General features: G+C 40.6%; 1 long non-coding RNA gene across 1 annotated transcript; it reads right to left on the reverse strand.

Moving 5' to 3' along the window:
• Positions 1-254: 254 nt before the first annotated feature.
• Positions 255-25,093, reverse strand: LOC142767126 (uncharacterized). Its single transcript, XR_012884768.1, has 2 exons — positions 24,808-25,093; positions 255-1,797 (listed from the first exon to the last, which is right to left on the reverse strand). It is a non-coding gene; the product is annotated as an uncharacterized LOC142767126 (long non-coding RNA).
• Positions 25,094-25,570: the final 477 nt, after the last annotated feature.

Here is a 25,570-nt window from a genome sequence, read left to right on the forward strand (position 1 = left end):
ACCTAAATACATATATATTGTAAGGATTCTAGTGTGCCGTTGCGAACTCTCGCTCTCTTGTTTGGCCTCCTAACATTAGATCTTTGTTTTTCACTTATTTATCTGTAGCCCTAATTGAATACTTTCTCGGTTTAGACCCTCAGTTTATTGTAGTTCAACGGCACCACTGCTGAAAAGCGAAATGTCATTTGCAAAGCGCAAGTACCGAGATATTCCTTATAAATGTTTATTCGTGTTTCTTATCAACATGGTGGCTCGAATACTTCTGCTAAGCAAGCTGTAAATATTGCTCAGATTTCGTCTCTTTGCCAGATCCACTTCGCGAATAAAATTTTTCTGCTCTGCGACAACTCCTCCCCCATAAAGAGACTTTTGTTGTCGTCCCTCAAGACCTTAATAAAGTTCATTGTCTGTCTGTCTGCTGTGGACTCTCTGTAGATGTTGGCTAGGGTATTAATGCATGCATTATGCACTAGCTACTCTAAGACTGCTGGTATCTCTACCGAGTCGAGTGCCTTTTATTAGTCTCTGCAAGAGAAGTTAATGGATGTATTCCGTTTGGCAGTTTTTTCAGTTTGACAGCGCATGACTATGATCCACAGTGGGACATCTGTTGATCTGTGTATAATTCTTCAAATCTTTCATCTCTTTTTTTTCTGTATTTGTTCGGTATTGGCATTATTACAGTTAGGTTGTACATTTGATTCGCCAGTACATGAGGCATTCTGCAGAAAGTGTCACAAGCTTTTAAACACGAGATCTCCATTTTTGATTGCGTCAACAATTTCGCTGCATGATTTTTCGTTGGTCATGTTTTGTAGGGCTCTATTCCGTTCTCTCGGGGTAGAGTATCCAAGCAGATTCGTTCCTGGTTAGGCTTCTGATTTTATGTTTCTTTCTAACTTTGTTTATATTCACTCATGGAGTTTAAGTGTTTTGTTGAACTTTGGCTTCTTTCTCTGTTAGGCGGCTTATTTGTAAGCTGTAGTAAATGTTTTCTGCCACCTTACTAGAGATGTTGAGACTGCTGATTATGTTACTGTATCGGATAGAGTGCGCATTCGTAATTAGTTTTCTGTTGCCATGCTCTGTCCTTTCTTTGAATTCTTCATTTATTCTTTGGTGCTATAAAGCACCATGTCGGCAATTTTCTTTTTGTTATTCAGCCCTTTTAGCTGAATTAATTCAACTTTAGATCTTGAGTGGGTAGCCTTTGTAAGTTGTTGTTTATTTTTTTATTTTTTGTGATTTGAGAGAGTTTGCTTACTTCTTGCCCTAGTGCTCTAACCTAACTGCAGTTGCGTTTTAGGAATCAATGTAGTTATGGTTTTGTTCATTTCCTCTAAGCCATAATTTTTTTCTTGTTCTAAGGCCTCCATACGAGTGTTCTAGGGCAGTGCTGATAATGCGTGTGACTGTGGCTCTGCTCCGATTTCAGAGGAGCCTTGCAATTTCTCTGTAAGTTATAATAATAATAATAATAATAATAATAATAATAATAACAATAAAAATGGCATCTTTGGGTGCCTTGAAGTTCCGCATTCAATATTCGCGGGCTTACTGGTGATGATGACTTTGGTATTGAAGCATGTGAAGAGATTGTTTTCATCAAAAATTTAAAATGACAGATTAAAAACTAAAACGTATTAAGCACGAATCGCCGGTCATCCCTGCTATGTCTGAGGTAGTAGCTGCGTTGTTCGCTTGCAACAACTTAGGCTTTCGTTGGCTCGTTGGCACTGCGTCGGTTTTTCGTGGAGAAAAGTGTCATGGCGGCTTCCAATTTTGTCGTTGAACCTGCGCGAAGTTCAAGCTACGTGTTTATTTGCGGCAAGCACTTTTCTGTGACGACAGTGATGAACACAAATGTTCACAGGTTTATAGTGCACCTTGTGTCAAGGACGGGTTAGCTGTCAACCTCTAACTAATCTCCGGGTGAACGCGCTTTTGCACCATTAATTTCGTGGCAGTGGTGGTGATACCACTCTGTGTTAATGTACCACAATTTCAAAATGTTCTCGCTGCGCAAGTTGCTTGGTTTGTACAGAAGCCTGATGAGATTTTTGAGGTTTGAAGTTTGAAGTTAATTTTATTTCTTTCTGATACAGAAAGAGGAGTAAAAGCTAAAGGCCGTACTGCCTGACAGAGGCTCCTACTCCCATGCGTATTCGGCATGCGTGTACATGTTTGCATGCGATGCGAGTATATAAACAATAGAGCAACCAGAAAAAATCAAAACATGCATGTACATAACTGTCACTTGAAATAAAGCATTACAGGTAGTCATCATACATGAAAACTCTTCATGAAAAGAAACATACTATACAGCCACTCCAAGAATATATACCTACACGCATTAAATTGTGAACTTTCAGATTGTAGCACAAACTGTATATGCGGTACACGTAGAAAATTAGACAGATATATTTTAGTGATAAGTTATCGTGAAATGTAACAGAAAGTTCTTTATAAATTTTTTCAAGCAGGGTGCATGAAAATCTATATGATGTTCAACAATGTTCAATGGCCGGGGTACTTGATACTCAAGGTCCTGACGCCCGTAGTTAGTTCGCATAAGTGGTGGCATTCTCGTTTGGTGGCTTAATTGATATCAAGGGGGAGAAAGGGGTAGGCTACTAACATGGAGCCTGTGCTTTCTTATGTGCAAAAGTAATCTATATTTGTAGATTTGATTTGCTCTGATTAACGAGTGTTTCTCAAAAAGATTGTGTGTAGGTAAATCTCGTGGTCTACCGTGATAGTTTTCGAAAATTCGCATTGCCGTTTTTTGCAGTTTTATTAATTTGCTGTAATTTTTTGCAGTTATTGTTCCCCTTATTAATGCACAATAGCTAATTTTTGAGTGAAATAGGGCGTAGTACATTGCCTTCTTTAGTGATAGTGGTATAAGACTACTAATTTTATACATAGAGCCTACTACTTTACTGAGGTCGCTGCTGAGTTTATTGGTATGATTGTCCCAAGAGAGGTTTTCTTGAAACCATACCCCCCCAAAACTTTTGCGTTGTTACCTGTTCTATCTACTCTCCTTTAAATAAAACAGTAATCTTGACAGGCATTGGCTTATTTATTGGTTTAAATATTATATACTTAGTTTTGCTGATATTTAATCGGAGTTTGTTTCACTTCCGTCAGACAGATAATAAATCTAAATATTCATTTATTTCTTTTTCAATCTGTTGTAGGGATAAATTTAAAAAGAAAATATTAGTGTCTTCCGCATACATGACTATGTTTGGTGTAGGTGAAATGCTTGGGAGGTCTTTGATGTATATGTTGAATAATACCGGGCCAAGTATGGATCCCTGCGGTACGCCAGTCTGTACTCTAAGATATGGAGAGGTCACCTGATTAAGTGAAACATACTGAAAACGATCCGTTAAGTAGCTTCGCATGAGATCTAACGTTGTACCGCGCATCCCATAGCTCTGAAGTTTAGATAACAGTATTTCATGATTCACACTGTCGAATGCTTTACGGAGGTCAAGGAATAAACCGACCGTGTATAAACGATTTTTAATGTTTTGTAGTATTTTATGTTTTATTTTAAGGAGTGCATCCTCACATGATTTATTTTTCCGAAATCCATACTGAGATGTACTAATTATAGCATACTTATTTAAAAAACCTTCCAGCCATGAATTAATAACAGCCTCAAAATATTTTGAGGAGAGTGGTAGTATTGAAATACGTCGGAAATTGTTTACAGAATCGTCTGCAACCCCTTAATGAATTGGAGAGACACGGGCTACCTTAAGTTTGCTTGAAAAATTCCGCATTCTAACATTATAGTGATAATATGGGCTAGGACTGTAGATATGATATTCGATACATATTTTATGGGAGATGCCAGTATACCGTCATATCCTGCAGCTGCATTGCAATTAAAACTACTGATTACCTTTTCAACTTCACCTGCAGTCGTAGGAAATAATACAAAAGAATTTGGCACAGATTGTTTCGTTACAGCGAGTCCTACATACTCAGGATTTTCAAAGAAATTGGTGTTACAGCATTGAACAAAGTGAGTATTTAGGGCACTGGAAGCTTCACCGTCTGTAAGAGTACCATTTACCGAAGATATTCGTACGTTTTCACAAGTAGCATTCGGTCCAAACAACTTCATTTCTTGCCAAATTTTTTTTAGATTCGTATATATACGTGAGAAAACCCTTTCGTAATATTTTCCTTCGCTTTTCTTAGCTCTGAGTTTACTTGGTTACGGTGTCTTAAATTCGGCTAATTGATCAATATTGCTTGTTTTAATAAATGTGTGGTACATTTGATTTTTCTTTTAATTTTTGTGAGAAGCACAGCATTAACCTAATTAGTTTCCTAATTTCTGAGGTCGTTTTGTAACACAATGTTGCGGAAAGGCTTTATTGTAACCAGCAATCATTTTATCGAAAAATGAATTGCATGCCTTATTTGGGTCACTTTCAAGCAGTTCAGATTCTCAGCATATTTCGCTAATAAGTGAGCGAAATAGGGCTATCGTCGTTTCATCAATGAGACGATAGGAAAAGGTGCTACACTTGAATTTCTTGGAGCAGGGTAGAGAACAGAAACTGGGAAGATGATCATTTGTGTTGACGGACATGACACCAGCAGTCACAGTAGGAGCATGTACATTGGTGATACAAACATCCAACAGGGTGGCACTAGAAGCGGTCACTTGTGTTGGCAGGGTTATCATATTCGAGCATGAGTAAGAGTACATCAACTGCTTATATTCTCTAGTTGTTGCATTTTCGGCCATCATATCTATGTTCGTACCACCTAGTACGGCGAACATTTTGCCTGTTTCGCTGAGGTAAGATAGAAGTTTATCCATATAGGAAAAGAAATCCTTTTTGTTTCCGCAAGGTGGCCTGTAGAGTACTGAAAGTGTTACTGTTTTAAGACCAATAGTGAGACATTCAATGTTTTGATTATTCAGCGAGAAATCCTAAATTATCTCCGAATTCAGATCATTTCGTACATAGACAGCCAAGCCGCCACCCCGAGTGTAGGTGCGGTTTAGTCCGTGATATATGTAGTTATCGAGCCGGAAGGCATAATCCTTATCAGAAAGCCACGTTTCAGTAAAAAGAAGCACGTCGAGATTGGTATTGGTCTGTTGAAGCAACTCTTCAACTTGCTCTTTATCTCGATTATTATCTTTATCTTTATCTAACTCTTTATCTTCCTTATTTTTGAAACTTTGGGCGTTTAAATGAAGGACTGAAATAGGTTTTTCAAGCGCGGCAGATATATTTCTAAAGGAAATGTAATCATGTAAAGGCATTTATTGATTGAAGCCATGACTATACTGAAAAAGTAAAAACATGCTTTGAGTGAATAAGATTAGGCAATCATTTTGCTGATGTCATCAATGCTAAAAATATGCAGAACAGGGGATGTTTCATTTTGTCTGGCCATTACTTTCCCTTCAGTGGTCCACACGTATTTCCAACCAACCTCATTTCTCTTTTGTTTCGCAGCACTCAGTGACTGTTTGCCTTGCCTTGTCAAGTGCTCATTGATGAACACTGAACCAAGCATTCTGGTATCATTTTTTTTTCTTCCGTGTTTTAGCAAGGAAACCGTTCCTCTTGATGCGGCGCACAAATCGAACAAATATGTTATGTTCATTATGCTTAGCTGTTAGCACTTTGTGGCACATATCAATGTCAGACTCTTGTACTTCCTCTGCAACTAGTTCGCCAATCTTTTTAATGATAGCTATCGGCTCTTCATCAACAGGAACACCCTTGATTTATTAAGTTATTGGAGCGTTGGTACGTTTCTAGCTCCTCAAGTTTTCGTGCCAACTTAGCATTTTGTACTTTAAGTTCCTTTTTTTCTGTTAAAACGCCGTGGATCACTTCTCTTAAGGCTCCAAGGTCTTTAATTTCCTGTTTGAGCTCTTTCTGTTCTACTAGACTCTCTAAAGGCTAATACAGATCTTGACAATAAAAATAACACTTTCATTGTTTACCGTACTTCCGCCGTACGTGTTGCGTATTTCTCTTGTTGCAGTACATGTAATCATGATGTGCATTTATTGTGTGTGTATTTCAAACACGTTGCTGGTTTTAGGATCATGTGTCGCTCTTCTGCTGTGCCCGATCTACAGCGGGAGCATTTCAACCAGGTAAAATCGGCTGCGCTGACATTGAGTGACGGGTGAGTCAGCTGCTCAGTGCTGCGTAATGAATTAGGGTGATACGTCACATTTGGCCCACTTTTCTTATTGTTATGCTATTTGAATTAATGAACCACTGGAAAAAATGGCAGATTAGCATCGGCGGGGGGAGGGGGGGAAGGTAATGTTTTTCACCTTTGCCCAGGAATGAACTCTTCATTAGTTAGCCAGCACTCATGCCTCCGGCACTTGACATGCTGATAATAAAATAAAAAGACGCAATTACTAAATATCCTAATTTCGGCGCTGCAGCGTAAGAACATCATTCTTTTTGTTTCTTTCGTATTTTCAGTCTTAGTATAATACGTACTAGTCTGAAGACGCAAGATGGCATGAAATAAACAAAAGATGGCAGGAAATAAACGAAGAGCAATCGTTGTTTCACTAATTCAGTCAAATGATTGCTTTTAAGAAACCAAGACATTGGGTGCATTGAAAATCTACCAAATACTGACAAAAATGAGCTATTATTAACATGGATTATACAAGCCAGTACCATTTTTATTATTTTTTTTTAAATCTGAAGTGTGATGTTATGAAACCAAAAAACACAGAAGTTGTGAGGAAGACAAGCTTAAAGAGATGAAACATTTGTGAACACGGGTTGTCGCTAGAGCTGTTGTCTCAACATGCATACTTCTTCAAGGCTGCAACTGCCGACCTATCTGAAATGTGTAGGGCATATTTATCAAGAGGAAGGCAATGTGGGATACACTGGTGCTAACAATCAGCAAATGACCACAAAACATTTCACATATGTTGTACGAATAAGGCCAAAATTCATCCCTTGCCTACCTTAGTGCCTTTGTATATTCTTCACACCCTCTCCTCGAACTTAAACAAAGCAGGGTAGGTCACATGCGAAAACGGGGAGATGAAAACGAGAAGTCGGCATGCTGAATTGGGTGAGTTAAAAGCCAATCCCCCGTAATGGGTTGCGCCAGGGTAAAAGGGGCAATCAATCACAAGCCCATGAAACAGAAAGAAATGAGGGGCAGGAGGGAGCAAGTGTTTTCCATGGATGGGTAGAAAAGGAGAATACATTTTGCTGAATTATCTTTGCCTCGAGGAAGCAACACCTGACAATGGGGATAATTAGCCTTAGAAATTCCTTGAAGAATGGCTTATTTTTTATAGGTTTTCGTTGTGTATGTGCCATGTCAAATTGGTTCAAGTGCCCCCTTTGAAACATTTATACTTGTTGGCTGGAATGTACTAAACTTGTGAATAAGGTGCGGCAATTTTTCTTTCTCGAAAAGCTGGTTACTGTATTTAAGATTTAAGATTGTTGATGATATGTCCTGCTACTACAAATTGCTGCACCATTGCTTCCAGTCATTCGTCATGCTTTCTTGATGCCTATTTAATGAAACGTTAACAGGTTGTCCTGTTTGTTTTGTAGGGTTGAGAGCTGGACTAGTTGGTGAAATACCATTTTAACATGTGGGGTAGTAGGGCAACTTCGACGGGGACACAGAGAACAAGAAAAGCGAGTGTCATGTTTTCTTATACTCTGTGTCCCTGTCGAAGTTTTGCTACTACACCATGTTAAAATGTTGTCCTGTTTGTGACAATATGTACATTTATTCATGTGGATAATGTTTGAACTAGTGCAAGTACAACTAGATTCTAAACTATGCATAAATCACTTTTAGTGCTTTTAATTCTAACATAATCTTGAAAGTGTTTGCAGGTCTTAAATCTTAGATAACAACTAGGTATTATGTGTATCGAAAAAATGCGGGTTTACTTTAGCATGCACTAACATTTCGAGGAACATTTTCCGCAGCGGCTCGTTGCTAGTTAACGTTGCGTAATACTTGCGAAAGATATTATTTCAGTTTGGAAATGCATTTCGGTATTTGATTGCAAAGGCTAGCGGCTGGTTAGGCTGTGCTATGGGACATATTAAGCTAATGATGATTTCCTCATTTTCAAGCTTCATTTTGAATTTTGTTCAGAGTGTTGTGTAGGTCATTTCGCCAAATGTCTCATTTGGCTTGCTTAATTGGTTAGCATAGTGATCGTTGTCTCTACAGCAATTTTTAAACGCTTTGCCTGTCTGATGAACATTTCTTCTTTGCCGTGTCATAGATGATGGCTTGCGTAGTCTATGTATTATAGTTGGCTATTAGTTTGCATTATGTAGAGACAGTAACCTTTGATTTCTTTGTAAAAGAAAGAACTCCAAGACAGCCCCATTAAGATGCACATCACAAGAATTCACCACTGAAGATTAAATTGGGCCAGACATGTTAGCAGCAAGAACAATATTGTAAACCAAAGATTTTTTTTCTTCTTTTTGTCCGGTTCGACTGGGGGTGGAGTCTTCTTTTCCTGCACATATTTCTTCCTCAAAATTTCACTTGGCTCTGCTCTGTTCATTTTTCTTTTCTGATTGGCATTGCCTGCTATATGTTTATGGTGTGGGCAAAGGATTTGTATTTTTTCATACCTCACAATAAAGAATGTTTCAGTAGATACCATCATATCTAGAAAGTTAATTTTGCTGAAAGGGTGGTGCATGGTAAATTTACTGCTAGGGTGAAACTTCTTACAATTTCCAATTAATGCAATTGTCACGAATGCATGTCAGAAAGGAGGCTAGCAACAGAGATATTGAATCTATTCTTCGAAATCATTCTATATTCAATATTATCAGTGTTACCTCAAGAGAACTTATTCACTGAAAGATAAAAAAAACATTTAAACCAAGAAAAATGCATGTGTTAGTCTGTGTTTATCATAGAGTTCTAAAGAACAAGTGGAATAATTGTCATGTTTTGCCACTATTGAACCCATGTGGTTGAAACTGTGGAAGGAAACTCTGAAGGGATTTATAGGCCTCTGCTGCTGTAGTCTCGAGCAGTTTGATTCCCTTCACTGCAGCAATGCGACGTGGGTGAAATCACATTGTACAAACTCCGTACTCCCAACACCACTTTGCTGTGCAGCTTTGCACTTGAATCACAAGCTTCTTGTGTGTATTTTACAAAAGCATTACAAGGATACTGAAGAGAAACAGTGACTTTGTATAGATTGACAAGCTGCACTCTGAGAACTCTAATGCCAATGCCATATGTTTCACTATCCCAAGTTCATTATTAGCGGAGAAAATTAAGGTTGAAGTTTCACTATTGAAAGTTGTGCGGAAATGTCTATGCGGGACGTCAAAAGTTTTTAAATGTATTTTTTATAGTTTTCCAATTGCCTCTGTAATATTTTCTGAAACTTCGTATGCTTCATCTATGACACCCACAGATGACAAAATCCTTCATCTTTATCGATTATAAGCTATGTAGAACCCAGTAAATGCCATCAAAATTAATGATGCCATGGTGTTTGGTGAGACATTTTCTTTGCACGGCTTTGCACTTGCCAAGCGTCGTGTCGTGGTAAAAGTGGTGATCTGAAATCATACTTCAATAGTATGCGAAACATTATTTCGCTCTTTAGTGTCCTTTCAGCACCTAAAGAAAAAACTAAGATTGATGTAGAGTAGCTGACCAGCTCATTCACCTGGCCCAAAGAGAAAGGAAAGTCAGTGTAGTTATATTGTTAGGTGTATCACATCTCAATACATATAATCATAGGAGGATGGAGGATAGGAAGCGTGACACAGAGGACAATTTATTGCAACAGACACACATTACATGTACATTTAAACGAGCCCGTGCACTGCTTTTCTCAAACAAGCAAAAAAAATATCCAGTCTCACAAGTCTTCAGCACTGTGGTACCTTGTGAGGCGACGTTCACACGCCCGAGCAGAGCACTATGAAAATGTCTTTAAACATTTTAATTATTGTGCGCTCTGTTAAAAAAGGTTTGCAGTCAAGATAACTGGGTCATTAGCCACTCATTACAACAAAATAAATTACGTGTCCAGTTTTTGTGTCGGTACTGTCTTACCATTATTTACTAACTGAATTGAAACAACCACTAAACAAAGCACATCGCCTTTTGAAGGCATCTATTGGCAAACAAAAGAATTAATTATGGCCGTAAAACAGAAGCAGGCACGCTTTCTTCAGCTGTAGGTTGATGGTACTGTAGCCAGTCGCCGCTGAGCGCAGTCCTTGTGTTCACGTTTTTCCTTTCATAAAGAACAACAGTGTATAGCCATGCTGACCATCACTGGTAATGTGGGAAGTGTGTCTTGACAAGCTCAAAGGCTACACATGGCTGAAAATTGCCCTCATTTACACAACTTGTTTGATGCACATCAAACAGTGAACTTTAGTTCACTGTGGTGAACTAAAGCTTGAAACAGGGCAAACGTATTTGGTATGCTGTGTTTCTTCTCTTTGCGTAGAGGCACAAGCTTCCAGGTATTTAGTACTTTAAAGTGAGAGATGCACACTGGCCCAAGCACTACCTCCAAGTTCATACTAGTAAAATCCCGAAAAATCACCTCTTCGACGCTGAAAAATGATCAGGAAGGGGGCCCTTGCTTGGTCTCGGACACTTATTCAATATAAGAGTGCTTTTAAGAAAAATGCACACCTGTGTTTTTGATGAAATGCTGTATTGAATACACACGCATATACTGTTTTACAGACCCGAGGAGAATCCTTGTGTGAAATTTCAGGTGTGATGACAAGGCGGGGAAGGTGTTCTACAAATGTTCAGACAATTTGTGACAGCTCAGAATGCAGCCCCAAGGCATCACATTGTAAAAGTGTTGAAAAAATCTTGCGCATATATAAGGACTCTCAGAACTTTGCTTCCAAAGAACTGCTGCTGTACAATTTCGTAGTGGAGAACAGGTTGAAAAATGATTGTGGGAGGGGGCGCTTGCTCTGTGTTTTACAGTGCCCACTCGCGATTGAAGATGGAATGGAGGCACTAGCATGTGCTTTTTTCATGGCATTGCCAGGGCTGCACAGGAGGCCCATCGAATGTGACTACCCGTACAACCAAGGAATGCTTGCCACCAATTCAGCTGCTCTATCAGCGAGTGTTCTCTTCACACTATTTTAACAGTGCGATACTTTGCAACAAAAATTCACACCTATTTTCACATTGTGTTTCAATCAATTTTGCTTAAATATCTGCAGTCCGAACAAAGTGGACACTTATTACAGTTTCTTATGAGAGTTTATGCTTTGAATTGCAGCCCTAGTCATGCAGTGAAGTTCACGCATGCACAGCTTACTCACCGCCACCTTTATTTAGGAGTGTAAAGATAGGCTGTTGCTTGAATTGAACAGGAAAATAAAGGAGGAGGTAGGGTAATTTGCCATGTCTGTTACAGGTAGGTGTACTTTCTGCCAAGAACCTCAAAGAAGGATAAGTGACAGTGGTGGAAATGAATCTGCACTCCAGCCAAGTGCACAACAAGCTAAGTCAGGAACATTATTGAAACGAACCTTAAGATAAGCATTTTAAAACTTCTAATAAAGCCTTGTCTTGGCTTCATCATCCAAGCTGTGGTCGTTTTCATAATTTCTTTATTTTTCCTGCATCAAAAACCTCAAGCTGAGCATTCTGTTGTTATTACTAGCACATATGTTTGCAGGTGTTTATTTTGCTGCAATCTTGGATAGGATACTTAATAAAAGTGCCCAGTGTCATTTATGTTTATCTGCTCCCTCGTTTAGTTTTAAGATGCACTTTTTTCTAGATTTGCACTTGTCTCTAATTGCAGAGAATTCATATTGATCCTTGAGGTGTGTAGTAAATAACAAGCAACTTTTTCAGGCAAGGTTACCTTATCACTTTCGTTGATATGTGGGGTTTAATATCCCAAAACCACCATATGATTATAACAGATGTCTAACTTTTATTAAACATTTCTATTTATCCTGAAACAATATTTCTTTCACAGTATAGCTGCATGACTGCTGCACAATTATATAAAATTAGTTTGCCTAATGAAGATCGAGGAATTTTAATGATTTGCAAAAGGTGTGTGTATGGGCCAACTTGAACACATAACCAACTGTTTGAAACATCCTCCCATGCAGTAAATAATCCCTGGTGAACTTGTCTTCTGGTTTGAACAAATGTGAAAAAAAGGTCATGGCAATAGAGAAGGCCTTGAAAAATCACACTGCTAAATAATACTATAAATTCTATGATGAACCACACATTCACATGAAAAAAACTGTGAGCAGAATTTCGCAAGCACTGTAGATCTATGCTGATTTAGAGAAGAACTAATAAAATTAAGTTCGATGGTTTCATGTCGAAAAACTAAAATCTGGTTATGAGATGCACTGTTTCAAGTTAAAGCTTAATTATTTTGACCTCATAGTCTCCCCGATTGCATGGAACTAGGGCACTAGTACATATTACAACTATTATAACGAGACTCCTGTAGTTCGGAATCAATTCTGTGATCTTGTGCAGAACTGCATGCAGTGGCGGACCCAGACGGGGGGGGGGGGTGCTAGAGGTGATCGCCCCCCCCCCCGAAAGCCTGTCAGTATCCCCTCCCCTTGTCTTCAGTGCTTGCCGTCCACCTGTTATCACCAATTAGGACAAATGACTGGGATTCCTTTAGGCAAACATTAATAGTATTTATGCTATAATAGAGTTTTTAAGCTAGTAAAAAAACAAAAAGTAATGATTATGCCCCTCTCTTCGGTGTTACTTTAAGCAACCCCCCTCCCCCTAAAATGATTGGCTGGATCCACCCCTGACTGTACGGTACCATTTCCCTCTACCTCAGGGTCAGAATTAAGATACAGACTTTCTTTTTTTTAATGTACTATTTTATATTTAAATAAATACAGCCGCATTTACACTGATGATTTTTAAAGCTACATGTGTAGACCGAAAAAGCATGTATATGCGACCGATGGTACAGCATCCTGTACGAACAAACAGTATTGCCCATATGCTCTACTGCAAAATGCTGAATAACGTCACTGCCTTGAACAATAGCTTAAAAAGAAGCCTCTTCGTGGTGAATGGGAGATGTGGCATATTAATCTCTGTTTTGGCATCTAGCATCAAATACTATGCTAAGTCAGAGTGAAATATGACAAATACAGGCAATAATATTACGACACTTCCGGTTTGTTCAAATGTCTATAATGAAATGCAGAGGCAGAAATAATAGGATAAATATGGTGCTACTACATGTACATGCAACAAAGTAGAACGTCAATACTAATTACTTAAATTCAATTAGTTCTGTGACTATGGATATCACCAGCAATGCTTTTACTGAATGATGTTACCCTCTTCACGAGATACAATAAAACACCACATTTGAATTATACAAGCTTTCTGTTTACTAAGTTGAGGCATTTGTTAATAGATCTATTCTGATGTGTTTTGTGCAATCTGTGCAAATGTATAGCAATTGAAACAGCACCTGTTAAATCAGAGCAAAAATACTCTATTCATTACAGTGAAGTTCAATATGTTTTGACACCATCCTGACATGCTGAAGAAAATCCGAATAATTTGTGACAATCTTCGCTTCAGAAGTATTCGAATTTCTAGACATTTAATGTTCAGGTATTAGTAGTTTGTCAGAAAAAGATAGGAAAGAACCTATATAAAAAGCAAAAATAGAGCTTAGTATAACATTGTTCGGACGACAGCAAAAGAGCTTAAGACCTAGAAAAACAGTTGACTTTTTTTTTGGTGTTAGCGACGGGCGTTAAAGCTCTATTGCCAAAGACTAGCAAAGGCTTTTTGTAATTACAATCAACAGGAGCCTTACCTTGGTTTTTCTGCTAAGAAAGAATTTTTTTTTGCCACCAAAGCCTCCTCAGGGGGTGTAATAGCATCTAAAGATCATATGTACTTTTACCTTCTCAGATAACTCTAACCAGACAAACTTCCTAGTTGAAATGTATGGCTGCAAGAGGTAAATCGAATTTTTCGATTATTTTTTAATGGAGAGCAACGTAGGTTCCTTCTGCTCTTCTGTGCATGAACCTGCAAGCACAGAAACTTATGCAAGTACAAAAGCTCTGTTTATGGTGACAGACTCCCAATAGTGCTATGATCAAGTGCTCCCAGCTTTTATTTAACACCAAATAACTTGCTTAAAGTGCCGCAGGTGTTGTTTCGTACCTATTGACCACACATGTTAGACAAATATTATTACGCTGTACTACATTCAGTAGGCATGGAGTACCATTTGAGTGCTTTTTAAAAACTAGTGAACCAGCTGTTGTCGATCGTCCGAGCATGTTTTCACAACTAAAAGTTTACACAGACAAATGTTGCAACAATAGAATTTATTATGCATTAAATAGGCCAAGCAGTGGTCTTTGAGTTGCAGTTGAAAATTACAATATGGTAGTGCATGATCAAAGTGTCAAGAACCTCCACTGCGCTGGTCCTTTTTTTAATGTATAAGATGTGATCTTTTGTTAAAAAGTTTGCATTATAAAGTGGGAAAAAGCAACAAGACCATAACTGATATTTTTTTCCGAAAATAAATTACTGCTAGATCATGAAAAGAAGATGAACCGACCGAAATATGCCGCAATTAACTGCACTGTGGAATGTACCGTAATGTTAACGTTATCGTGTGCCATAAACATATCAAACAACACCTTCACATACAATCAACACCTATACATAGCCTTCATAGAGTACGAGAAGGTGTTTGACTCAGTCAAGACATCAGCAGTAAAGCAGGCACTATCGAATCAGGGCATAGAAGAACGCTACATAAACATACTGGAAGAAATCTACAGCGGATCCACAGCCACCGTAAGGAAAGAGGCAGAATTCCAATAAAAAAGGGTGTAATGCTGAGAGATACCATCTCTCCAGTGCTATTCATCTCGCGTTTACAGGAGGTTTTCAGGACCCTAGCATGGAAAGAGTTAGAAATAAGAGTTAATGGAAAGTATCTTAGTAACCTGCGATACGCTGATAACATTGCCTCGATGAGTAACTTAGGAGATGAATTACAGCTCGCGATTACAGAACTGAACATGGAAAGCAGAAAAGTAGGTCTGAAAATAAATGCCCACAAAGCTAAACTAATGTGCTACAGTCTCAGCAGAAAAAAGCACTCTGCGATAGGTGGAGAGACGCTGGAAGTTGTAAAGGAATATGTCTACTTAGAACAGGTAGGACCCGCGAAGCCGAACCATGAGAGTAAAGTAACTAGAAGAATAAAGATGGGGTTGATCACATTCACCAAGCATTCTCTAATCATGAATGGTAATCTGCCACTAACCCTCAAGAGGAAGGTATATAACAACTGCATCTTGCCAGTATTTACCTATGGAGCAGAAACCTGGAGGCTTACAAAGAGGGTTGAGCTTAAATTGAGGATGACCCAGTGAGCAAAGGAAAGCAAAATGATAAGTGTAACTTTAAAAGACAAGAAGAAAGCAGAGTTGGTCAGCGAACAAACCAGGGTTCTGGATACCATAGTTGTAATCAAGAATAAGAAATGGACATGGGCCGGGCATATTGCACGTAGGCAGGATAATTACTGGTCATTAGGGGAACTGACTGGATTCCCAGAGAAGGCAAACGCACAAAGGGGAGGCAGAAATTTAGGTGGGTCCATGAAATTAAGAAGTTTGCAGGTATAAGATGGCAATGAAAAGCACAAGACCAGGTTGATTGGCAGATCATGGGAGATGCCTTCGCCCTGCAGTGGGCGTAGTCAGGCTGATGATGATGACACCTTCAATGTACGACGAGGTTTAGTTTGAGGTGTTAAGCAAAAGTGAGCATGCCAAAGTTGCGCTGAAGCCAAAGCACTCGCTTTTTATGCAAATCGCAATTTACAGGTGACCACTTGACACACCAATCATACAATATATGTACAATGCGGTGGTCCACTGTGGCTCATGTCAGCAGAATCCTACCAACAAAATTTGCCAAAAGCGTGAGCAATAAGCTTATTTGCAAGACCGAACATGTACATGGGCTTCTTTGCAGACGTTTTATATTTTCTAGAGACGTACCTAAGTATGATGCACCGTTTCTGCATAATTTTGATGTAATTAGTAGATTGCCTTTTTTCTTGCATTGTCATGTAAACAGCAGCCAAAGAAGTAGAGGCCACAAAAGTGCGCAGAACTGAACGGTTTAACTTGGTATAAGCATTCACGTGTGATCACCGACAGAGGATATCGCAGTCACAGCTTTTTTCTCTCTCTCTCTCATTGCTACTTGGACTACCTGTGCGAGTAGTGGAAGTAATGTGATATTCATACCACCGGTGTCACACAGACACTTGTGATCGCTGTTGGGGCATCTGCGCCAAACTCGATGCTGTACAGCGCAGCAGTGACAAAGTTGTTGCGCGCGATCAATTCTCGAGGAAAACCGGTATTAGTCACCACTGCACGGTCCGGATCAAATGCACTGCAGCGCGACCACATGCAGCAAGTACCCGTGTGACAGCGTTCACTAAAGCGCGTCAGAGCGCACCACGCATTCAGAACTAACGTCCACACAGAACAGTCGGCACTCAAGCATCACCATATTCGCATGAAATAATATCGCAATAATATAAACCGCCGCACAACACCGAAATAGAGGAAATGCTGACACACACATAACACAGCCAGTGGTGCCTCTACATACCCGCACCGCTCCAGCCAGCGCGGGCGCCCCGCTAAGGACTAAAGTGCCTAGGGATGTTCACGCAATTTGGCACTTAGGCTGTGTGCGGTCGTCAAAAAAGCACCTAGCGGGAGGCTGCTCTTATTAGTTCACGCCATGGCTCGTCGTGGCGCTGCAGTCACTGTCTGGTGACTCTTTTAAAGGATATCTACAAAGGTAACAAGGTAGTTATAAAGTGGAAAAAACAGGTATGCAAGCCTGCAGGAGTAAAACGGGGGCTTAGGCAGGGGTGTCTCCTGTCACCCTTACTATTCATGATGTACCTACAAGTATTAGAAGCCAAATTAGAAGGGACGGGACTGGGCTTCAACCTCTCTTTAATCAAACAAGGAAAACTCATTGATCAGGCAGTGCCAGCAATAATGTACGCAGATGATATAGTGCTAATGGCCAACAACCAGGAAGATTTGCAGAGATTGATGGACATCTGCGGGAATGAAGGAGATAGGTTCAATTTTAGATTAAGCATGGAAAAATCAGCAGTCAAAATTTTCAATGACAACGACGGTAGTGAGCTTGGAAAACAAGAGGTCGCGCTAGAGATAACAAATAAATACAAATATCTGGGCGTATGGATAAGCAATGGGACCGAGTACCTGAGGGAACACGAAATATACGTAACGACTAAAGGTAAAAGGAATGCAGCAGTGATGAAAAATAGGGTACTGTGGAATTACAATAGGTATGATGTTGTGAGAGGAATATAGAAAGGGGTCATGGTTCCTGGGCTGACGTTCGGCAATGCGGTCTTGTGCATAAGATCAGAAGTTAAAGCAAGATTAGAAATTAAGCAACGTGGAATAGGTAGGCTTGCTTTAGGAGCTCACGGGAATACACCAAATCAGGGAGTACAAGGTGATATGGGATGGACATCATTTGAGGGCAGGGAAGCTAGCAGCAAGATAAAACTTGAGAAGCGATTGAGACAAATGGGGGAGGTGCGTTGGGCTAGGAAGGTTTTCACCTACTTGTACATGAAGAATGTCGATACAAATTGGAGGAAGCGAACCAGGAAATTGACTGGTAAATACTTCGAAAACAGCAGGTGGCCAAACCAAAAAGAACTATCGGTTAAGAAGAAAGTGAGGAAAACGGAGACTAACATGTGGAGAATGGGCATGATTAAGAAGTCCGCACTAGAGATCTATCGAACTTTTAAGCAGGAAGTTGCCAAGGAAAAGATCTATGATAACACTCGGGGTAGTTCTCTACTGTTTGAGGCCAGGACGGGAGTACTGCGAACTAAGACATATCGGGTCAAATACGAAGGGGTAGACACAGTATGCAGTGCATGTGGAGAGTAAGAAGAAACTGCCGAATACTTGATAATGTTCTGTAAAGGGCTTCACCCTATTGTTCAGGATGATGACGCAGACTTTTTCAAAGCACTGGGGTTTAGGAACCGGGTGGGCAAAATATACTTTAGGCGGGTAGACTCAACTAGAAGGAGGTTATCTGATTGGTGGCTAAAGTCAAGGCACGAGTGAAAATTAAACCCTTCACTGCAAATTACGAATCCTCAAACTCACTTTTTAAAGAAAAAAATAAATCTAGTGTTTGTTTCATTAAGCATTACAGCTTAGTGGCGCTAGCCACCGCCCGATCTAAAGGGTACCGCCATATCCATCCATCCATCCATGGTAATGATGTCACATAGGATGTATGATAAGCTCAGGGGAGCGCACATAGTTGAAGGTGGCTCCAGAAGTCTGGGTAGTGATCACAAATATATCGAGGTAAGTTTTGGAAGAGCAGTGAAAGTGGGAAGGAGACAAAATGAGCAACTACAGCAAAATTTTTATTCACAAAGACAAATTGAAATAGCTTCTAAACAAATTGAGAAAGTAATCACGGAGGATAATAAGACAGTGCGGACATACACAAATCTAATTAGACCATTTGAGCTAGAGCTTGCTAAGACGCGTGACAAGTAACCCCGGAAAAGAAGACACAAACCCAAAAGTTGGTGGAATGAGGAAGTTAAGAGAGCCATAGCAAAACGTCAGGAAGCCTCTAGAGAACACAGACATGCTAAGCAGCGGGGTGAACCGACAGACGATGTTGAAAGAAAATGGGAAACCTTTCTAAGCTGTAGAAGGGATGCATCCCTTCTGATCAAAGAAAAGATTAGAAGAAAAAGAGCTCAGTGGCTGGCAAAAGTACATAAAAAAGATAGAAAGGCAGCTGCGAAATTTTGGAACGATCTAAACTCCCTAAGAAATGAGACGAGCCTAGAGCAGAGGTTTATAACTACAGCCCAAGGTGCTAGGCTGGAAGGGGACGAAACTATTGAATATATAAGAACAAGGGTGACAGAAAAATTTCAACAAAGAAGTGCTTTATGCACCACAATAGACAAGGACGAACCAAGTGGTGCAGTGGCTCCATTTTCACAACGTGAGTGGGAAAGGGTTGAGAAAAGTGTTCCGAGTAGTACATCAACAGGTCAGATGGCATTCCAATTATGGTGATAAAGACATTAGGTCCGAAGTCTAAGCAGGCTTTGAGAGAGGCAGTGAGCAAACTAATAATCGATGGTGAAGTTCCCGATGGATGGAAACTTAGCAGGATGAGCATGATCTATAAAGGAAAGGGGGACAAAGCTGACATAAACAACTACCGTCCCATAACAGTTACATCAGTGGTCTACAGGCTGGCGATGCAGATTATAAAGGAAAGACTGCAGGCATGGATAGATGATGAGGGGGTGCTGGGAGAAATGCAGAATGGGTTTCGGAAACACAGGAGGCTGGAAGACAATCTGTTCTCACTGACGCAGTGCATAGAAATAGCAGAAAAGGAACACAGGCCCCTGTGGCTAGCATTTTTGGATATCAAGGGAGCGTACGATAGCGTGGTTCAAGATGAATTGTGGGGAATACTGGACGCACTAGGCGTGGAACATGTAGTCACTAATCTTTTAAAGGATATCTATAAAGGTAACAAGGTAGTTATAAAGTGGGAAGAACAGGTATGCAAGCCTGCAGAGGTAAAACGGGGGCTTCGGCAGGGGTGTCGCCTGTCACCCTTATTATTCATGATGTACCTACAAGTATTAGAGGCCAAATTAGAGGGAAGTGGACTGGGCTTCAACCTCTCTTCAGTCAAACAAGAAAAACTCATTGATCAGGCACTACCACCATTAATGTACGCAGATGATATAGTGCTAATGGCCAACAACAAGGAAAATTTGCAGAGATTGATGGATATCTGCGGTAATGAGGGAGATAGGTTAGATTTCAGATTCAGTAAGGAAAAATCAGCAGTCATGATTTTCAATGATAACGAAGGTAGTGAGCTTAGAATACAGGAAGTCACGCTAGAGATAACAGATAAATACAAATGTCTGGGCGTACGGATAAGCAATGGGACCGAGTACCTGAGGGAACACGAAATATACGTGACGACTAAAGGTAACAGGGATGCAGCAGTGATGAAAAATAGGGCACTGTGGAATGACAATAGGTATGATGTTGAGAGAGGAATATGGAAAGGGGTCATGGTTCCTGGGCTGACGTTCGGCAATGCGGTCTTGTGCATGAGATCAGAAGTTCAAGCAAGATTAGAAATTAAGCAACGTGGAATGGGTAGGTTTGCTTTAGGAGCTCACGGGAATACACCAAATCAGGAAGTACAAGGTGATATGGGATGGACGTCATTTGAGGGCAGGGAAGCTAGCAGCAAGATAAAACTTGAGAAGCGATTGAGACAAATGCGGGAGGTGCGTTGGGCTAGGAGGGTTTTCACCTACTTGTACATGAAGAATGTCGATACGAAGTGGAGGAAGCGAACCAGGAAATTTACTGGTAAATACTTCAAAAACAGCAGGTGGCCAAACCAAAAAGAACTATCGGTTAAGAAGAAAGTGAAGGCAACGTAGACTGACATGTGGAGAATGGGCATGATTTTTAAGTCCGCACTAGAGATCTATCGAACCTTTAAGCAGGAAATTGCCAAGGAAAGGATCTATGATAATACTTGGGGTAGTATTTATTTATTTATTTTATTTTATTTTTACATACTGCAACCCATAAGGGCTATGGCAGGAGTGGGTAACAGGCCGGTACAAAACATGGTGTCATACTTTGCGAAGGAAAGCAAAATACAAAGTGGCAAGGCATGGCATCACATGGTGGCATAATGAAGACATGGTGGCAAGGAAGAGAACACAGTAAACACAGTAAACAGTGAAACGGAAAAAGACAAACTGTCAAAGAGTATTTATTGATAACAAGAATTCATTTAAGGGCAAAGAACATATATGACCGGATAAGTTATTCCAAAATTCAACAGTTCGTGGAAAGAAGCTAAATTTAAACGTGTTAGTACGGGCGTAGAATGGTGTCATATTCAAAGGATGGTATTGGCGTGTTGAAGAAAGTCTGGAACATGTTAAGGAGAGATCTTTTGAAAGTTTGCACGTCGAAGAGATTATAGAATGTAATAACTTGAGAGACTGAATGTTCCTTCACGATGAAAGTAGAGATAGGTTCAAATGTGGTAATGCTGACGTAGGTGAAAAAGCAGAGTCATAACGCCTGAAGATGAATCTAATGGCCTTTTTCTGTACCGATTCTATTTGTTTTATTTCGCACTGGTTGTAGGGGTTCCATACAGGGGACGCGTATTCGAGCACGGGGCGGATAAGGGTCTTGTACACAGTTGTTTTTGTATAGCTAGGGGCCGCAGATAGTGTACGCCGGAGGTAACAAAGTTTTTTTAGCGCTTTAGAAGTGATGTAATCAATATGGTGAGACCGGGACAGGTTAGGAGTCAAAAGCACGCCAAGGTAACTTGGTAATTGGTAAATTGGTCAATAGGTAACTTGGTAAAACTGGTAAACTCTCAGCAAAGACAGTCCAATAAATGAGTAGTTGAAATCTGAAAGAACTAATTTATCAGTAAAGGCGATGAACACAGTTTTTTTTGTAGTTAATGTTCATTTGCCAGGAACGGCCCCAATTACAGAAAGATGCAAATGAATCGTTGAGAAGGATGTGATCATTGGGCGAGTGGATTACATGATATAAAACACAATCATCAGCGTACAAACGAATCTTACAATGAACAATATCAGTCAAGTCATTAACATAAAGCAAAAATAACAAAGGCCCGAGGATTGAGCCCTGCGGAACACCAGAAGTTATTTTGGCCGGGGAAGAAGCGACGGAATCAAAGCACACAAATTGAGAACGGTTCGAAAAAAAGCAAGAAATCCAGTGAACTAATTGTGGGTTATTGAGGATCTTATTCATTTTTGTGCAAGAGTTTTGAATGAATAACAGTGCCAAAGGCTTTAGAAAAATCGATAAAGATGGCATCAATCTGATATCCTGCGTCAACGTTGATGGAAATGTCATGTGAAAAGGCAATAAGTTGCGTCACCGTGCTGAACCCGCGTCGAAACCCATGTTGAAAATTGAACAGAAGGTTATTAGACTCGAGAAAGTTCATGATATGTTTAAAGATTACGTGTTCAAGCACTTTACAAGAGTATGAGAATAACGAAATTGGTCTATAATTGGAAAAGGAGTGCTTATCGCCAGATTTGAAAAGAGGAAACACTTTACCTATTTTCCAGGACGAGGGAACGGTACCGGTGCGCATAGATGTGCTAAAAATAATTTCAAGGTACCGAGCACACCATTGGGAATACCGGAGTAGAAATGCATTGGGAATGCAATCAGGACCACTGCATTTTTTTACGTCCAGATTCAATATAAGGTTCAGAATGCCCTCTGCGGTAATTGTAATATTCCCAATGGAGATATTAGAGAGATGGTTTCGGAAGGGAGGAATATTGTTATTGTCAACAGAAGAAGTGGAACTAAAATAGTCAGTGAAGGCATTTGATATATCAGCTGCGTCACATAATGTTTTGCCATCAGAGGTGAATGAAGACGGTAAAGTGGATTTAGGAAGAATAGAACGCCAAAACTTTTTGGGATTACTTTTAAGCAGAGTTTGAAGCTGCACCCGATAATAAAAATCCTTAGCCGAGTTTGTCATCCTTCGAAGTTCTTCTTTCGCGAGATTGAACTTGGTGATAGTGTCACGGTTATTGTTACGTTTAGATCGCCTGAGGCGATTCACACGGCGTGATAAGTGGAGAATGTCGCGATTCATCCATGGAACACTGGGATTAGTCTTTTTCGTTTTTCGTGGAATAATCTGCCGTATGCAAAAGTTAACAAGCCGCTCGAAGAAATCTACAAGGGCGTTAGTGTCACCACTGAGACTTAACTCGTTGAACGCTTCAAAGCTGTCAAACGATTCCTCGATAATAGAATTATCATCAGCGTTATTGAAGTCAGGGAAAGTTGTGAAAAGCGAACCAGGTTTCGGCAATGAAGGAATGTTAACAACAACTGCACTGTGGTCAGATATTCCTTTGATTATCTCATGAGTGAAGCCATTCTGCGCAGCACGAGCACTAAGAAAAACTAAATCTAGTAGGGCGTTGGACCTTGTGGTGCCAGAAACGATCTGCAGAAGCCCAGCAGAGATTAACAAATTTAGGAGTGCTTTGTTAATAATGGTATCTCGACCGCTGTGGGTCAATGCCGACCAGTTAACCCCAAGTGCATTGAAATCACCCATGCAAACAAAATGTGCCGCAGAAAAGTTATGTTCAAGAATGAATTGACTGAGGGAGTGAATGCTTTCAACCGAACACCCGGGAGGGCGATAAAATACACTGATTACAATTGACTTTTTAGGAAGATGCAGCTTGCACCATACTGATTCAGTAGCAGCTGGAGAAGATAACACCGAAAACTTAAGGTCAGAACGCAGTAGCAAAGTAACCCCACCACCTTTCGTACTAGAGCGATCAAACCTAACTGCGATGAATCCTGGTGGGGTAAATTCAGAATCAAGTATGCCATCGTGTAACCATGTTTCGGTGATCCCGATCACATGGGGGGAATACAAGGAGACAAGAGAAAGAAGGTCTGGAAATTTATTAGTGATACTCCTGGCATTTAGATTAAGGAGGGTTAGGTTATCTGGTAGCTTACGGGCAGTTCAGGAAGGCGACGAAGAACTAGACTGAACGGATGCAGGCACAGAAGGGGGGCGGTTTACATTAACCCGACTTTTTACTAGCATGTTAAGGTTAGTGTCCCAGTAATGACGAGTGCCGTCAATGTAAACATGGTCGAAATGTATTTTAACTATGGAACCATTGCTACGATGAGATGAGGTGGCCTCCCAAAGTTTCCTACGTAACGAACGTACTCGCGTAGAATAATCTTCAGCAATGCGGAAACCAGTGCCTGTTAGCTTTGGAGCATTGCTCAGCATATCCATTTTATCTCTGAAATTCAAAAGTTTGAGAATGACTGGACGTGGAAGGCCCTTGTGCGCCGCACCGATACGGTGACAGTGCTCAGTACGAGGGCACGCCATTTCCAAATGCTCGGACATAAATTTCGCAACGATAGCGAGTAAAGAAACATTCGTTTCTTTTGATTCCTCGGGCAAACCATGGACGATAATGTTGTTCCTTCGAGAGCGATTTTTTAGTTCGTCATTTTTAGAAACAAGTTTTGATACTCTTTGTAATAAATGCAAAATCTCGGAACGTTCTGGCTCAGACAAACTGTTCACATGGGAAGATGCCGGCATTGATTCGAGTGCTCACACACGCGCTTCAAGAGATTCAAGACGGGCGTTGAAGGACTGCTTAATATCAGAGATATCGCGCGCGATTTGCTTTTGACCAGCCAGTATCTACGAAAGAGTTTCCGCGAATGTATCAGGAACGCCAGGAAAAGAAGTGGTTACCGATACATCAGAAGCTGATTTGGCGCGATTCGATGGTCCTGTGGCAGAATCACTTGTGTTATTAGTAACCTTAGAACGGGTTTCCTTGAGAGGGCCCGGGTTCAGTTCAACGTCACCGCTTAGGATAAGACGATGTAAGCAAAACACAATGTGTGAATAACATGAAACAACACTTTGTGGGTAGGCACAGAGCAGCAGAAAACGATCATCGCTTCTAAAGCACGCAGCATCTGCGAGGTAACATACCTGCAAAAGCAAGCGGCGATCAGGCATCGTGCTTACGCCGCTCCTGCCTAGCCCACTGAAGAAGGTGCTGGGATGAAGTCCTTTTAAACGGGTCGAGTGTGACGTCACTGGGCAGGCGTTGGTCGTCTTCCAGGGGTCGCTGCAGGCATTCCGGCAAGGTGAGCGAGGCAGACAGCCCAAGATAGGGCTATCAAGCATCACCAGTCTGCCGGGCACGTCGTCAATAGGCGATTCCGGAGGGACCGTGAAGTTCGCAAGCGCAGGCCAGGGTGATGGGTCAGGCACGATCCTTGGCTCAGCAGAACACAGCAGCAGGGTGGCGGACCAAAAAGCGAGTTCTCTACTGTTTGAGGCCAGGACGGGAGTACTGCGAACCAAGACATATCGGGCCAAATACGAAGGGGTAGACACAGTATGCAGTGCGTGTGGAGAGGAAGAAGAAACTGCCGAACACTTAATAATGTTCTGGAAAGGGCTTCACCCTATAGTTGAGGATGATGGCGCTGAGTTTTTCAAAGCACTGGGGTTTAGAGACCGGGAGGGCAAAATAGACTTTAGGCGGGTAGACTTAACTAAAATGAGGTTATCTGATTGGTGGCTAAAGTCAAGGGATGAGTGAAAATTAAACCCTTCACCGCAAAGTGCGAATGCTCAAACTCACTTTTTAAAGAAAAAATAAATCTAGTTTTTGGTTCATTAGGTATTACGGCTTGGAGGCGCTAGCCACCGCCCGATCTAAAGGGTACAGCCATATCCATCCATC

Source organism: Rhipicephalus microplus, chromosome 7, assembly GCF_043290135.1.
Source record: "Rhipicephalus microplus isolate Deutch F79 chromosome 7, USDA_Rmic, whole genome shotgun sequence".
NCBI classification, from domain to species: Eukaryota; Metazoa; Arthropoda; class Arachnida; order Ixodida; family Ixodidae; genus Rhipicephalus; species Rhipicephalus microplus.